Source organism: Talpa occidentalis, unplaced genomic scaffold (genome assembly GCF_014898055.3).
Source record: "Talpa occidentalis isolate TD23 unplaced genomic scaffold, MPIMG_talOcc4v2.1 talOcc4.12, whole genome shotgun sequence".
NCBI lineage: Eukaryota > Metazoa > Chordata > Mammalia > Eulipotyphla > Talpidae > Talpa > Talpa occidentalis.
In genome coordinates, this window is record NW_023601212.1 from 35,684,507 (window position 1) to 35,701,596 (window position 17,090).

The 17,090-nt window shown below is 36.0% G+C and overlaps 1 long non-coding RNA gene across 3 annotated transcripts in view; it reads right to left on the minus strand.

Annotated features, from left to right (window-relative positions):
- LOC119239975 (uncharacterized) overlaps positions 1–17,090 on the minus strand; it is a 192,804-nt gene that overhangs the window by 138,678 nt on the left and 37,036 nt on the right. The window contains exon 1 of one of the 3 annotated variants that reach the window (XR_008551093.1): positions 13,992–14,020. The exons of the other annotated variants lie outside the window; for them this stretch is intronic. This is a non-coding gene — a long non-coding RNA (uncharacterized LOC119239975). Of the gene's footprint in view, positions 1–13,991; positions 14,021–17,090 lie in introns of those variants that run through there. 3 annotated transcript variants of the gene reach the window in all.

Below are 17,090 nucleotides of genomic sequence, written 5' to 3' on the forward strand. Positions count from 1 at the left end.
CTAGATTAGGTAGATAAGCATACACATTTTAAAAAATGTTTCTTATTTATTAAAATAATAGATTGTACACTGCAAAGCTATAATTAAAATGGTTTGTGAGCAATTTGTCTCTAGCAGGCTTGACTACGGAGAATGTATTTGGAATTTATGAAAAAAAAATTCCAGCTTCCAATGACCTAAGAAATCTTTACAGATAAACAGTACTGAGGCACAGGATCCACATTACCTTGTCTAAAGATTATCAATTATGCTCCCTAAATTATTTCAATCAATATAATAGTATATTGAAAAGAAAACTTAATATCCGTAAAGGAAGAAAAGTGTTCCTATGTATGGGGAAAGGAGGATATTAAACAGATAAAAAGCAGAGAAAAGGAAAGCAAAGATATTTGCTACCAATAACCATAATATCCTTTATTATTAATATTGTCTGAACACATCTATACATCATTAGCTGAAAATTGAAACTAAATTACTCCATAATTTTGTTAAAGATTTGTCATGTCTGAGTGCTAGCTAATTGTAACTAAATTATAATCTTAAAAATAATTATGATATACTTCAGATAAAGAAACTGACATAAAGGATGATACAATGAACATTCAAGTATCTTCTCCATGCAGGGAAATAAACCATCACCGGGCAGATTCAGCCTCTGTGTATTCTTCTATGATTTTTTTTTTAAAGATTTATTTATTTATTTATACAAACACTGGGTACAGTCAGAAGCGCGGGAGGGTGAGAGAATTCACCAGAGCCAGAGCAGGAAACAGAACAGGCAGACTGACGAAATACACTGCTAAGGGGAGCAGCGGGCCCTGCAGGAGAGGTCTGCGCACCATGTGGGACCCTCGCTGGTTGCCGGGGATTGAACTGGCGCTGCAGAAGCTGCAGGCAGCTTCGCAGCCCGGTGCTCAACTGCTGCGCCACTGGGGAGGCCCCTTCTTCTCTAATTGTGTCCTTCCTATTCATAAAACAAACCCTAAAATCCTGTAACTCAGTTAGTTAGCTGTAAAACATTTGTGAAAAAAAATGCTTCAAAGATCCTTCAAATGAGTAATTTCAAATGTTGGGTTCTCTGTGAATACAGTCACCCCAACCTGGCACATGTTCATAGATATAAATGAAAATTAAGATAAATATATTGACATTTTACTAGCACATCTTCTGTTGAATCACATTTTACAATTTTTGGTAGCTGTGAATTTTTAGTAAGCAACTTATGTTTAATGTTTCATACTTATTTTGCTTAATCTTCATCACATTTCTTTGAGGTAGATGTTATTTAATCCATTTGAAAGATACAGGGAATAAAAGATCAGTCAATGTAACCTTCAAAATCTATGAGGAAGAGAATAATGAAACTGAAATCTGACCCTGGGTCATTATCCCAAAGCAAAGTGTTTGTTTCTCAACTACAAATAACTCCTTTTAAAGTTCCACATAAATATTGAGAATTGCTAAATATTTCCCTGCACTCTTCTTTGGAGACAATTTATTTTACTTGTTATCAGTTATCTTTCTTATTATTATAACACTATAGGAACTATGTGTCTTTTATCTCTTTTGCATTCCTGTTAACAAATATTTTGTTTTTAGTAATGTAACTATGACATACTTGTAAAGTTTTGCATTATTTGGAATTGAGACTCAAAAATATCCAAATTGAGACTCAAAATATCCAATATCAAGCTGTTATTTCTGAGCCAGGATTCTATTACCACAGTAACAGTCTCTTCCCTTTAGAGTTCCACACAAATCTTTTATCATTCCAACACTTTCTATGCATTTCTTTTTTTCTTCTGCTGTTATTATCCTTAGAATGGTATTTTTTTTTTCTTTTCAGAGAAACAAATTCTTTGCAGAATTGCTTACATAACTATTTTATTGTTACTAGTGAAAATTAGCAAAATCTGGTCTGCAACAGACAATTTAATGTCCTCAGCAACAACAAAGGTAAAAGACAATAATGAGAGCGAGAGAAAGAAATTTTTAAAAAAGGTTTAAGCATCATTTTTATCAGTTATATGCATTTTACCTTCATTTCTAAACACAAAAATAAGGTAATTTGGGAAATGTGAGTAAATCATTTTTTTTAAATTATGTGTGTCTTTTTTTTGTTTATAAGTTCAAAACTTTACTTATTATTTATTTTATTAAGGTAACATTGACTTACATAACTGCATATGATTTAGAAGTATAAGCTCACAGCCTTCAGGTGTCTGTTACCACAACACACCCATTGTCAATGCACCAAATTATAATCAATGCTCATGTTATTATTATCCATCACTAAGTGACAATGAATTATCAAACCATGAAAAGACTTGTAGTAACCATCAGTGCATATTACTAAGTGAAAGAAGCAAATCTGAAAAGGCTACATACACATAGTACAAGACTTCAATTGTATGACCTGCTGTAAAAGCAAAACTGTGAAGAAAGTAAACATGGGCCCTCTGGGTCCCAGGGCTTAGGTTAGGGAGTGGAAGGGATAGGTAGAAGAAACTGGTTGGATTTGGAAGGTGGTAAAATCATTCTATTTGATACTACAGTGCTGAGTATATGCCATTATGTACAGCACCAAGAGTGACGGTGGAACCCTAATACAAGCTATGGTTTTGAGTAAGAATGATGCAGTCAATGCAGGTCCATCAGCTGAAACAAATGTAACACTCTGGTGGGGGATATTGACAATACTGGGGGGCGGTGAATGAGTGGGGTATCTCTGTACCTTGCTCTCAGTTTTACTGTGAACCCAAACTGCTCTGACAAAGTCTAGTTTTGAAAAAGGAAATTGTTAAATTGTGGGATCAAATTACTGTTACTGTAGTTGTTAATTAAAAGCCATATTTTAGAGAGATATAATCATATTTATTTCTAAAATATTTAATGTCTGATATAAAATAATCTGGGGAGTACTGGTGAAGTAATAGGGAAAAACTATCATGATCCAATAACTATTAAGGCTGTGGTGGGTGCCTGGGGAATCATTATACAATTCTCTCTACTTTTGTAAGTATGTGAGAATGTCTAGTAAGAACTGAGATTTATAAAGTTTTTCTGAAGCTTATCTAGTTTTTCTCTGGAGGTGACTTAGGTTGAGGCTTATTCCTTGTATCCCTATTAAAGTAACTTTCTCATCACTGCCATGGGGAAAAACATAAATCTGTTCTCCTATTTAATGTCTCTCTCTCAACAACATTTAGGGATAGAAATGATGAAATACAAAACTAAAATAGTGGAGGATCAACATTTCAGTTACATGAAGAATAAGAATAATGACACTTCAATAATTATAGAGCTAAACAAAATATTGCTAAATAAAATTACGTCTTTAATTCACCCCCCCCCCCCCGTCTCCCCGGTGGCTCAGCGGTTGAGTGCTGGGTTGCAAAGCTGCCCGCAGCCTCTGCAGCGCCGGTTCGATCCTCTCCTGCCGCCAGCTGCTCCCCTCAGCAGTGTACTTCGGTCCTTCTGCCTGCTCTGCTCCCCACTCTGGCTCTGGTGAATTCTCTCACCCTCCCACGCTTCTGACTGTACCCAGTGCTTGTATAAATAAATAAATCTTTAAAAAAAAAATTTCCCCCCTACTGGTACCTATAATTTGAGTTTACTTTCTATCTTCAATTGTTCTGCAGCATTCTGAGAACCCTGATGTATTAAAATTTTTGTATGACAGATGAAGAAAACTGAGACTATTAAGATATGTAGACTACCCTGACTGATGTTTTCCTAATAATATGAGAAATCTAGCAGCAGTTACTACTAAATGGAAAACAAAAGGTCTAGTACATACTGATAACAATGACAAGGACAGACACCTTGCTCATTTGTGTGCACTGTGAACTTCTGTGTATTCCAACAGGTTAGTAGAATAAGACTGACTGTAAAGCTTTCCTCTGTTCCAGCAATGGAATGAAAGGCTACTGGGGAGGAACTTTTACCTCACTTTTGTACAGCTGACTGATCAGTAATTTTACCTGAACAAAGTTTGAATTATCTTTTTTAATGAAAAGCTTCTGTGGGACTGCAACTGTATGTAGGTTTGAATTATAGTAGAAAGTGATTGTTCTTGGAGGGTAGAGAGTAGTTTTACCTCACTAATATGTTATGGGCTGGATTATCTCCTCACTCGGCTTTGTTGCAGACCTCACCCTCAGTAATGTTAAATCCCTGGATGATAAGTTCTTTGAAGTGGTATTTAAATTAAAGTGAGGCGGCCCTATACCACTAGGACTGATATCCTTATAAGAGGAAGAAATGTACAGAATGAAGAAGGTGACCATCTACAAGCAAAGAGAGAAAAGCCAACACCTGAATTTCAGACTTCAAACATCCAGAATTATGAGAAAATAAATTTCTGTTCTTTAAGTCACCCAGTCAGTGGTAGTTCTTGCAACCCTGACTAACTAATACATAGGTTAAAAAATATAATTGAGTTTTAGAGGTGGAGAAAAAAATCTTTTATATAAAAATAGAATTACAGGGCCTCTCTGGTGGCACAAGGGGTTAAGCACCGCACTATGAAGTAATCCTCAGCCTCTGCAGCATGAATCTGATCCCCAGCCAGCCAGGGGCAATCCACATGGCGAGGGAGACCTCTTCTATCTCCCCGGCTCTGTCTCACCTGCTGCTCCCCTCAGCAGCGTAGTTCAGTCAATCTGCCTGTTCTGCTCCCCATTCTGTCTCTGGTGAATCCTCTCACCCTCCCCCCACCCCGCATCTCTGGCCTGTACCCCAGCTCTTGTATGCACAGATAAATAAATCTTTAAAAAATAAAAATAGAATTACAATGGCCTCAAACTGAATGGAAGAATCAAGTCAATCCTTATGGTTGGATCCTGATGTTATACATTCAGGGCTGTCAATTCACTGTTTTTGATAGCTGATCCATTAGGTTGTTTGGTTGTTTTATGTTTATTTCTCACCAACTGATTCCAATAATCATGTGGTAAAATATCATCCAATGATAGACTGACAGGCACAGTACATGCAGTCATAGCTTCTGTACTTCTCATTGGCTAAGTACATTATTGGAGCCTGGAGTGAATGTTGAAAATGCAAAAACCCTACTTCATTTTCACTGTTTGTGAACATTACCAAGAGTGCCATAAATGTGCCATAAATGTGCCATAAATAGCACAAGAGTGTAAACAGTAGAAGCAGTAATGGGCTGGAGTCATCATGAAGAACTGCTAAAATCAGATAATTTTTTTCTCTTGAATTCATGAATAACAGGCTTACTCACCAAAGTTTCCTACTGAATCGTTTCAACTCTCCAGACAAACAGATGCTCTACAGTTCACAGACACCGTTTAAGGACACAGATGCTAGAGCCAGAGTGCCTGGAATTATAACTTGACTTCATAATTTAATAGTAAGCAATATACTAGAAATTCACTTATATTTTCTTCCTCTTAAAATCACACTAAAATGTAACTGACTTAAAAGGTTTGGGAAAAGGTTAGTCAGGTCTATACATGTAAAGTGTTTAAAAGAGCGGGCCTCCCCTGGTGGCACAGCAGTTAAGCACTGGGCTGCGAGCTGCCTGCAGCCTCTGCAGTGCCAGTTTGATCCCTGGCTGCGGGCGAGGGTCCCACATGGTGTGCAGACCTGTCCTGCTGCACCTGTTGCTCCCCTCAGTAGTGTATTTAGTAAGTCTGCCTGTTTTGCTCCCCACTCTGGTTCTGATGAATTCTCTCACTCTCCCATGCTTCTGACTGTACCCAGTGCTTGTATAAATAAATAAATAAATAAATAAATAAATAAATAAATAAATAAATAAATAAATAGATCTTAAAAAAAAAAAAAGAGCAGCAGGCATACAGTGGACAGTAAATCTTTCCTATTATTATAGTCAAATGTGAAGAAGCCTGTGGAACAACACACTATCACCCCATCAAAGTAATAAATGTAGTTTATATATGAATGGGCTTTCTCAAAATAATGATCACAACCAAATTTCTTAGGAGGCATGATGCCAAGCTTTTAATTTTTATGATCCTGGTAACTCTTACTATATTTTACAGTTTCTACTTACAAAACTCTCTTAGTGCCCCTCAAAGTCATACCTAAGAATGTTCCCAGAAATGTTCTGAGACATTTCTCTCCTGATGGTTAATGTTTTTGCTCACAACAAAAAAGGACAGTAATAGTAGTTGTTTATGGAATAATTATGATGGGCATTATAGTAAGCCCTAAACATTCATCAGTGTGTTGAATGTCTGTAACAGTCTCATGAGGTACAAAGAACATTCCCATTGGATAGACTAGGAAAGTGAGAACTTGTTTGAATTCACCTATTAAGTGATAGAGGTGAGATGTGAAGCTAGGTATCCAGACTTCAGAATAAGTAACATCAACTTTATTTACCACATGGAATACACTTTATAGCATTTCCTCTCTACTTAGTAGTTATTGGAATTTTCACTTTTCCTGTAAATTTGTAAGATGCAGTTACCCCTACATAACCCCATTTGCAAGAGGACTTACATCCAGGAATTGTTTATGTTTGCATGTATCTGATTTTGTGACTTTACAAAACAGAGCAGTCTGCAATAATCCCAAAATTGAAAAGCATCCTATTAAATACATTTCAGTTATTCACATGCACTTCTAAGTTAAGTGTGACAATCTTTACTTTAGATATGTTGTCTTTAATTAGGGATTGCATAAGCTAAATCTTTTTCTAGGCAATGTTTCTGACAATAGCTGGTTTTTCAAAAACATTTTTCTGGGAAATGTTACCTTCCCTACAGGATTCCTTTACTTCTCTATTTCATGGGTTCTAAGAAATTGTTCCTTCCTTTTAGAGTTTTACCAAGGAGTTTAAAAACCAAAACCAAAAAAACACATTTCTCTGTTTCTTCTTACAAGTTTATCATTCTGATGACTTTCATTTAAGCTGTGAAATTATGAATTCTTATTAGGCTTGCTCCCAGGTCTTCAGCATTATTTAGGTGGAATAGAGGCAGACTCGATGGGTTGAATCAATTTTAATTCTATCTTCTTGCAATTTGTCTGATGCACTGAATCTTGGTGCAGGAAAAAAAAAATATGTATGCAGTTTTCTCCTTCTAGTCCCCTCTGGCAAACTGACTTTACAGATGTAGACCCACTATTATTTTCTGCAACCAGTATTATTCTGTTCAGAACCTCTAACACTTTCCTTTGCAATTCATCTTTTACACTACCTCCCAATGCTTTTTGATTAGAAACTCTATCCTTGAGATCCTTGTTGAATTTTGAAAGGCTGATAGCTGAGCATCTCTGTTTCTTTAGCTGATGAGGACTGTGTCTAAACAGGCAAATTCTGGGAGAGCTGAATGGTCATCTAGTAAATGGGACTCACCTGGGTGTCTGTAGTGGCTACTTTGATGCCCAGGTGAGGTGATCTGACCCTTATTTTTTGTCAGCCTTGACACTTAGTTTCACAACGGCTGACTGCTCACAGGAGAGGGCCTCCACTGAAATTGTTTTAGTTGTTGGAAAAGCCCTCATCCAATGTTACACCATTTCCCCAGGGGAGTCCATATTCAACAACTGCTAGAAGGGAACAGGGGCATAGCATGGACCCCCTTCCTTCAACTTGGCACAGTGTAAAGGGCTATGACAACACCAAGTCTATGGGTTCTGGCATGGTTCTCTTGAGGGCTTATGGTAACTGGATTACAGTTCATATTCTCCTTCCATTCAATTTCTCTTTCCACAGCTCCTCAGGGCAATTCTGAATTGTTCTAGCCCATAACTCTGTTTTTCAGAAAATCAGCTCAGAGTCTGCTTCCAGAGATTTGACTTAAGACAATGTTGAATTGCATCCTTGAAAACCATTCTCAATTTTGTAAAGGTCCATTAAAACCTTTTTTTTTCAATTAAGCTTTTCAAACAATTGCCTTCCTTTTCCAAATTCACTTCCCCTTACTTTCTAAAAGGCAAATCAGCTCCAAAGAAATATGATAAAATATTTACTGGAGTTACCTTGTTTCTTAGCGATTTGCTGCTTTTACAAATAAATTCTGTTTCTCAAAGACATCATTTCACTCTAGATTTGCTCCCTATTATCTCTCTATCTCTTTATCTCTATCTTTCTGAACAGGACATGTACACACTTTACCTCCCTCCAGGTTCCAGGCCAACATGGAAAATGGGAATAACATTGTTAATTGTAATTTATTGGTAGTAGCATCTCTTACTTGAAGACCTAGTTCTTTTCCTCCACATTAGATGTTCAACTCTAGGAGCTTAGTGAATGCTCTGTAATAATATATGAATCCATGTAATATCAAAAGCCCAAGCATATATTACACATTCAACTAACTTGATAAATTTTCTGAAGTGTTTAATTTTCATTCAAACAGCTGGGAGCAGCAATTACAGCCCATGTCAAGGGGCTACTATGCATAGATATGGTATATCTGCAGAGATAATATATAACATAGATTATATTTTATTGATAATATATATTTATAGAATAATTTATAAACATTAATGATTTATATAATAATAATAATAATAACTGCTATTACAGCCAGGATGTAAACCTGTCTTCCTTTCCAAGCAGGACTCGGACACAAATCTGGCTGTCACATTTAAAAACAGTGACTGACATTTGATCACTGTAGTTCAACCATGCCCATTTGCCTTTCTCAGGATCTAGCTCTGATCACTTAGTACACATTCCTTACACATTTACTCTTTTTAAGATTAACATAGCCATAATAAATATTCTGCTAATAGACATTTTAACTGATTAAAAAGTAGTTGTCCCTTGCATTGGCTGAAGTGTATTCACAGATAGCTTTCCTCCCAGCCAGCTGCAGCAGCTTATCATGGTATTCACCTGTGATCCATTCCCAGGCCCTTATCAGCAAAAGTAATTATATTCTCATATGCTTGCCTTGCAGGTTCCCTTGCAGCAACAGAGTCCAGCTATGAAGGGTGTGATACCTTTGATTCACCAACAGGCAACAGCTCTGTGCTGTATAGAGAGCTCAGCTCCAAGAAAGACACAAGGAGACGTGATAGGGAGAGGATGCTCAGGAGCCAGGTAGACTTAGACATTCTCAAAGAGTATGTGTGTGTGTGTGTGTTGTGTGTGTGTGTGTGTGTATGGGTGAGATAGGAGGGGTGGGAAGCTGGGGAGGGATGGGGAGACCACTTTCGTAGGCTGGAAATTCCTCTATGACTTCAACATTTTGTTTGAATTTGATCTTTCTTTATTGCTCTCAAACCTATCTGCTTATTAATTTTTTGTCCCTTAAGGTAATATAGAGTTCATCATTTCCTCTTATAACATTGACTTTTTTGTTGTTGTTAGACATTTTAGATAATCTTCTTGTTTTCCAGCCTCCTTAAGATGGCGCTATCACAAGTCATTTGTCCCTCTATGCCTTTGAACTGAAAGCAACAACAATTCTTGCTAAAGTGGGTCACTTAAAACAATACAATACATATTTGTCAAGGAGAGCTTTATTACCTTTTGACAATTTACTTTCCTGAATTAAGAAAGCCATTAGGTCAATAGCTTTCTGAGTCACACTAGGACTCTTAGAAATTGATGAATCCTAAAGATTATGATTAGGTACCCCATGATCAATCATGAGTTTAGACTGTACTTAGGTACAGTTGACATGTCCAAGGAAAACCAAGAATATTGGGTTAGGAGAACCCCTGTGGGTAGATTCTATTAACCTCACTGATTGTGTAAGAAGTGGCTTTTAACAGCTTTAAGTGAAATGCATGCACATGTACTCATACGCACAACCTGATGCTACTGCATTTACATATAAAACCTATTTATTTCACTTCCTCAGCATCCACAGCTTATTTATTTTGAGTTTTCAGTCAACTAAAATCCTGAAGTCTTTTCAAACAAATGGCTATCAAGATCCTTTCAAATAGATTGTTATCCAGCACAGTAGCTATTTCTCTCAGTTTTTTGTAACCTGAAAATTAAAATTGCAAACATTTTGCCTTTATTCAAGTCACTGGTAAAAATATTAGACAAGATAAGGCTGAGGTTAGGGTCCTGTCTGGTCATCCTCAGAGAAATATCATTCAACCATCTGCATGTACTATCATCTGACTCCAATTAAACTGGATCTTTCTTTCATCTGACCTACATTCCTTTTTTGTTTTTTGGTCTACATTTCTTCAACTAGTAAACAAATACATCATGAGAGACATTAACATCTTTCTGTAATCCAGATAATCTTTGCGACCTTCCCTTCCTCTCCTTGGCCAGTCTTACTAGATACCATTTAATTAAAAATGCCGAAAAGGTTGGGTTATGAATCCATATTGATTCTGCATATATGCTGATTCCTAGTGAAAATCCCATTACTTTTCAAGTTTTAAGAACTAATTGAGTTTTGAAAAATATTACTGAACAATCTGATGTGTATAATGTATTATGTTAGGTTGTGACATTATTATTTATAAGAAATATGTGTTTGGTCATTCAGACACCAAAATATAGCTAAATATTCGGTCTTCTCCCATGGGCTTTGGCTTACAAATCTCAAAACCCTTGGAATATCTGAAAGTAAGAGCAATGAAAGCATTGGCAATGAAAGCATTGGGTCATACCTAAGAATGGTGGCCAGGAGAACCTACCTTGTGATGCTAGATTAGAAGGTTTAATTTTACATCTTGACTTCCAGGTAGAGGACAGAGCCTAGAGGTTTAATCAATAACCAATGGCCAATGATTTAATCAATCATGCCTTTTAAGTCTCCATATCTACCCAAATGTTCAGAGAGCTTAGTGAACATGCGGGGATTTGGGGAAACTGAGAAGTGGGCATGGAAGCTCCGTGACCTTTCCAAATACCTAGCTCCATGCATCTCTTCCATCTGACTAATATCGTTTATAATAAACCTGTATTCTGAGTAAAATAATTACTTACTTTCTTTGAGCCACTCTAATAAATTAATTGAACCCAAGGGGGAGGTTTTAGGAACATTTCAATTCTAGTCAGTTCATCCTAATAAGTACAGGTAACAATGCAGACTTGTAAATGGCATCCTCAGTTGAAGGGGTTATTTCAACCTCCAGCCAGAATCACAGGCAACAATCTGGGCTTGTGACTGGCATATGAAGTGGGGGGTTAGGCACAGTCTTGTAAGATTTAGCCCTTAACTAAGAAAATCTGATATTGTTAAAATGGTTGAACTGTAGCCTGCTCAGCTTCTGTCTGGAGAACTTTGCCATAGTATGACCACACTGGAGTGTTTGGTGTGGAACTTACATGTAGTTTTGAAGATATCTATTATCTAACTGCTGCTCTCAATACACTTAACTGCCTGACCCATAATTTGTTATAATGTTTACAAAATCTATTATCAAAATCATATATCTTTAGTTTCTGACATTATCTGAAAAATCTGGATCAAATTTGGTAACAGCTATTCTGGTACTTCTTTGCTATGACATCTCAAGAAGTCTCAAGAGTGGTATTAATGATGTAATGGCTAGCTACTTACGTGTTAAATTCACATGGAACTTAAGACCTAAATATCTCTATTATAATTCCTACTATTTGTGCTATGTCAGAGGTACCCAAAATCACCCTCAGGCTTGAAGATTCATAGAAAACACTCATAGAATTCCAAAAAGCTGTTTTACTCATACTTATAGTTCATGGCTATCAAAAAAATGCAGACTAAAATCAGAAAAGGTTAAAGGCATAGGAGAAGTATAAGAGATACCAGACACAAGCTTTTAGGAGCTTCCTCCCAGTGGTGTCCTAGGGCGACATCCCTCATTCTTCTAGAAATGATATGTAACAACACACAGAAAGTGTTGCCAACCAGGGAAGTTCACCTGAGCCTTGGAGTCCAGAGTTTTTATTGGGTGTCAGTCATGTGTACACTAAGCACTTGAATCACAGATATTAACCACTCAGTCCAGCCACCCAAGAGAAAAACAGGTATTCACAATAAGTCACCTTGTTAGAATAAACTATTTTGTTAAGCTGGTACAGAATTACCATCCTTATCAGATGGAATATTCTAGGGGATCAGAAGTTATCTTTCAGGAAAATAAAGGATTAGTCCCTGAAATAGATCTTTATTTGGAATGTGCAACCCAGGCCTGCTGAGTTAACTCTTTCCTACCAAGCTTGTTCTATGTCTTTAATTCTATTTAGTCATGTGTTCTTTCAGCCTTTTATAACTTGGAATTTGTTCTCTTCTTTGATAATATAGCAACAAAATTGGTAGAGTATTGTTGAATTCTCTCCATGATTCTATAATATTTGAAAAATATTCTCTTGAAATAATACAACAAATAGATTACTTTTAATTTAAAATTTAGATTGTTTTTATATTGAAACAAAATACTCATTATTACTAAAATGAATTGTCTCTTGACACTTTGCTGTAATACATACCAGTCTTTTTTATTGTTTTATACATTTTCTTTTTCTTATAATTCTCTCTCTCTCTCTCTCTCTCTCTCTCTCTCTCTCTCTCAGTGGTCCAAATGTTTTAATTCATAAATCAGAGATTTCAGATAAATTATAAAAACGTAGAAAAAAAGGCTTCTTAACCACAGACTAATAAAATTATGGTACTAGTTAGCTAGAAAACCTAGATCTCTGGAAATAGTTTTAAAAATAATGAAAAAATAGGAAGGAAAAAATTCTTAATAAATTATATTTAACTAGGGCCTCCCCTGGTGTCGCAGCGGTTGAGCGCTGGGCTGCGAAGCTGCCCGCAGCCTCTGCAGCACTAGTTTGATTTCCGGCTGCAGGTGAGTGTCCCACATGGTGCGCAGACCTCTCCTGCTGTGCCCGCTGCTCCCCTCAGCAGTATATTTCGTCAGTCTGTCTGTTCTGTTCCCCGTTCTGGCTCTGGTGAATTTTCTCACCCTCCCGTGCTTCTGACTGTACCCAGTGCTTGTATAAATAAAATAAATAAATCTTTAAAAAAGTAAAATAAATTATATTTAACTAAATGAAATATCACTGTATTAGTTACTTATAGCCGCAGCTATCACTGTAAACTACCCCAGAACTTAACATTTTAAAATACAAAGTTCTGCTATCTTATTGCATCTGAAGTCAGGAATACAGGTACCCTGTACCTAGGTTCTCTGCCACAGGGTCTTTCCCAAGGTGTCAATGTTGGGTGGCGGGGGGCCTTTAGTTATTTCAGGATGAAACTGATGGCAGACCCACTTGAAGATCACTAAGGAATTGTTAGGTGGATTCAGTTTTTAGTAATATTTAAATTGAAGTTTTCTCTCCATTTCTTTCCATCTAAGTGTCTCCATAGGGCAGCTTACAATACGCAGTGATCTTTCACCAAATGAGAGAGCAATAGAGGATAAGCAAGACAGAAGACAGTGTTTGTAGCTATTTCTGAAGCAGCAATCCCCCATTTTGTCAGACAAATGGATAGAAGAAAATCATTAAGTTCACTTGACACTCAAGGGGAAAAGATAACACACATGCATGAATACAAGGAGTTGAGGACCATTATGGACTCTTAGAAGCTGTGTCTAAAGTCATTTATATGACAGCATCATACAATACTACATACTGGAATAAATATCAGTGTTTCTTAACTCTATTCAGCTATGAATATTTGGCAATCTCTGGAGCCATTTTTTATGGTCACAGTGTGGGGGGAGGGACTCCACTGGCCTGCAGTGGGTACAAGCTTGGAATACAGAACACTGCCCCCAAACAAAGTATTTTCCTGTTGGACATGGTAATATTGTTGAGGTTGAAAAACCCTGGTAACTTATTAGTAAATGTAAAATTGGATAGATTACTCAATATTAAATCTATAGAGCCTAGGATGCTCTTTAGGTAAATATACTCAAGCCTTAGAAAATAACAACATAGGGCCTCCCTGGTGGCACAGAGGTTAAAGACACAGCACTAAGACTATCAAGCTATGGCTAGCCACTGCAGCACTAGTTTGAGCCCCAGAAGACCAGGGAGCTAACCCACATGGCGCAGCAGACCTCTCCTATCTCACCTGCTGGTCCCCTCAGCAGTGTATCTCAGTAGATCTGTATGTTCTGCTCGCCACTCTGTCTCTGGCGAATCCTCTCACCTGCCACACCTCTGGCTTACACCCCAGTTCCTGTATGCATAAATAAATAAATATTTTTTAAAAAGGAAAATAACAGTATGTATAATCACTGACTGTGTTTAATTAATTTGAAATAGAAGAGTTATAGGGAATAATTATAATAGATTCATTCCATCTCCATTTTATGGATAATAGTCTACCAGTCTTTTTCTCACAGATATATTAAGTTATGTGCTCAAAATCAAAAAATATGAAATAAATGATAGAGTAGAAATTTTAATGAACACAGTCTAAAATATATACAAATTATTCTATAAGGCAATCTGACTTAACAATTAGAGCAATGGTTATCATCTGCATCGTTGAGTAACTAGCACATTTTTATTTTATTTTACTTATAAATACACACTTGAACCAAATCTGCAGGCCAATTAAATTAGTCACTATGGAGATGAGACTCAAGTTTGGTATAGCTGAAAGTGTCAAGCTCGTGATTTATAGAATCACTGAAGCAGAATTTCTGCAGGAATGATTGAATTGGTCTAGATGATCTGCAAATATTAGATATGAGTTTGTTGACAAAGTTCTTTTTTCATGTTTGGAAAGAATTAGCACTATAGCACATATGTAGGTATTCTGAAAATATTTTTTTAATTTAATAATTTATTTTTGGGGTCATGCTACTATGTCAAGTGGGCTAAAAATCCAGTCACTGTCCCTTTTGTAAATAAAGTTTTATTGGAACACATCATAGTTGCCACAGCCATTTGTTTTCCGATTGCCAGTGGCTGCTTTTGAGCTACAAGCAGACAAAATTATTTACAACAGAGTCTGAATGGCCCACAAAGCTTTATATATTTAATATCTGTGCCATTAAAGACAAAATTTTCCAAGTTATGGTCTACTTCAATATTAAAAGACTTCCTTTTTTGTTGGGTTTGCCATGGTATTTATTTAGTTGTTTCCATTCCCTCTTTCAAAGGCACATTCCAACATGATGTACTTGGAGGAGACAAGGACAGAACAGAGGTAAATTCTAAATAAGCAAGATTTTCTTTGTTTGCTTTTATGTCACATTTATTATGTATTACATTTTATTAAACAAAGGTGATCTTTCCTGATCAATTTCAATTATTTTAAGGAAAATAGTTCCTTTAGACTGATTTTTCTCCATTATGTCAGTTGAAAGAGTTAGTGATTACTCTAAAGATAATAGCAGCAGCCATTTATTGTAACTCACCTAAGGTTACAGAGTAATATGCTAATTCCACTACAGAAGTCTATCTCTGGAGACTGGGCTCTTATCCATAAAACATAAAAATGTTTCTGCCAACAGGAAGATGACTTATTTTAACACTGCATATTTCAAAACTCCTTAAAGTCTAAATTAGACAATATATTCTCAAAGTTGACTATTTAACTTTTAAATACAATTAAAATTAAAAACATTTTTTAAAGGCACATGATATGCTTTGTCTACAAAAATAAACAGATGTAGGTGTCTTAATGACGGCACTTTGGGTTGCAAGTACAGTCTGTTCTGCTATCACACTTGTTAAAAAACACAATTTTGTTCCAACTGAATTCATCTATAAGGGAACTATTTAGAACATTGCAAATTTTACATTTGCTTATAAACAATTTTACCTGCAAAAAAATTACTAGGTGAATACAGAATCTGCACCTAGCTGAAATGAACTGCCACATAGGATTATCCACAATGCATGTGCGCACACACTTCAAACATGCCTTTATCAGCTTACTGCATGTAGTTATTATCCAAAAAGATTGTGTCTTTGCTTTTTTATTTCTTTTTGCATTTCTAAAACAGTAATTTAGCATCCCAAACATATCTAAATGTTCTGACTGGAAAACACTAAGCAGCAGTGTATGAAAAAAAAAGAAAGCAGTAACTATTGAGAAAAAGCTTAAAAAATAAAATGTTTTATAAGAAATGGGAGAACATTCAATAGCACTCAAGCAATAAGTATAAGGAATCCACGTTAAGGGGCCATCAGAATAATGATGTGAAAAAAAAATCTATGATTGGAACAACTTTAAGCAAACAAAGTCAATAAGACTGAGGCCTCCAGAAACAAAAGAATAGAAATATTGTTGACCTCAGACATCGAAGATGAAACATTAAACAACTCTGGAGCAACTTTTCTCACAAATAAGTGTAAAGTACTATCTATAAACTAAAACATTAAAAAGAAATTGTCAAATCCCACTGAAGCAGCTCATCTTAGCACAAGCTGTGTCTGGTTTGATCGTTTCAAAATTCAATAGAATTTCCAGAGCTTTCAGCTGTTCAGCAAAGCCATGAGTTAAGATTAAAAAGCAGCATAGGGATTTCCAGAAGTGATACAGAAGTTAATTGAAGACATTTATACATTGCATCAAAATTTCAACTTTGATCAAAGAGGTATCTGAATCTGTATCTCACAGAACAAAAGGAAAAAAAAAAGAAAGAGAATGTCTCAGGTTTTAAGGCTGCAAAATATTACAAACTGTGTAATACTCCCAAGTTTCAATCCAGCTGATGTCCATTTACACAAAAGTCTTTTCTCCAATGATAAAGCGCAATATTTACTGAGGCATTTATCCTTGTTCTAATCACACCACGTGTATAAATCTGATTAACATTTATTTTAGGTTTGTATTTTTTATTTTCCTTTTTAGCTATATTATTTGTTCTTGAAATAACATTGATTGACAATGTACATGATATAGGGTCATAGGCATATGCTATCACATGACACCCATCACCATAGCACCAATAATTCATTACCATTTGTTTGTGTCACTGATGAAAATTTTGAGAATTCTGCTCTTACCTTCACATTTACAACCAGTTCTGTGTTACTCTGTGTTATTTTATAATGTGATTTTCATATAATAAAGTGATTTTAGGAATGCATGCATTGCATTGTAGCAGAACCAGCTGTTAACAGAAAACTAAGTTAGATTATGGAAGAAAAAAAGTGGTTCTTCATACAACCAAAAACAAAAACAAAAACAAATAACCAGGATGTTTATAAA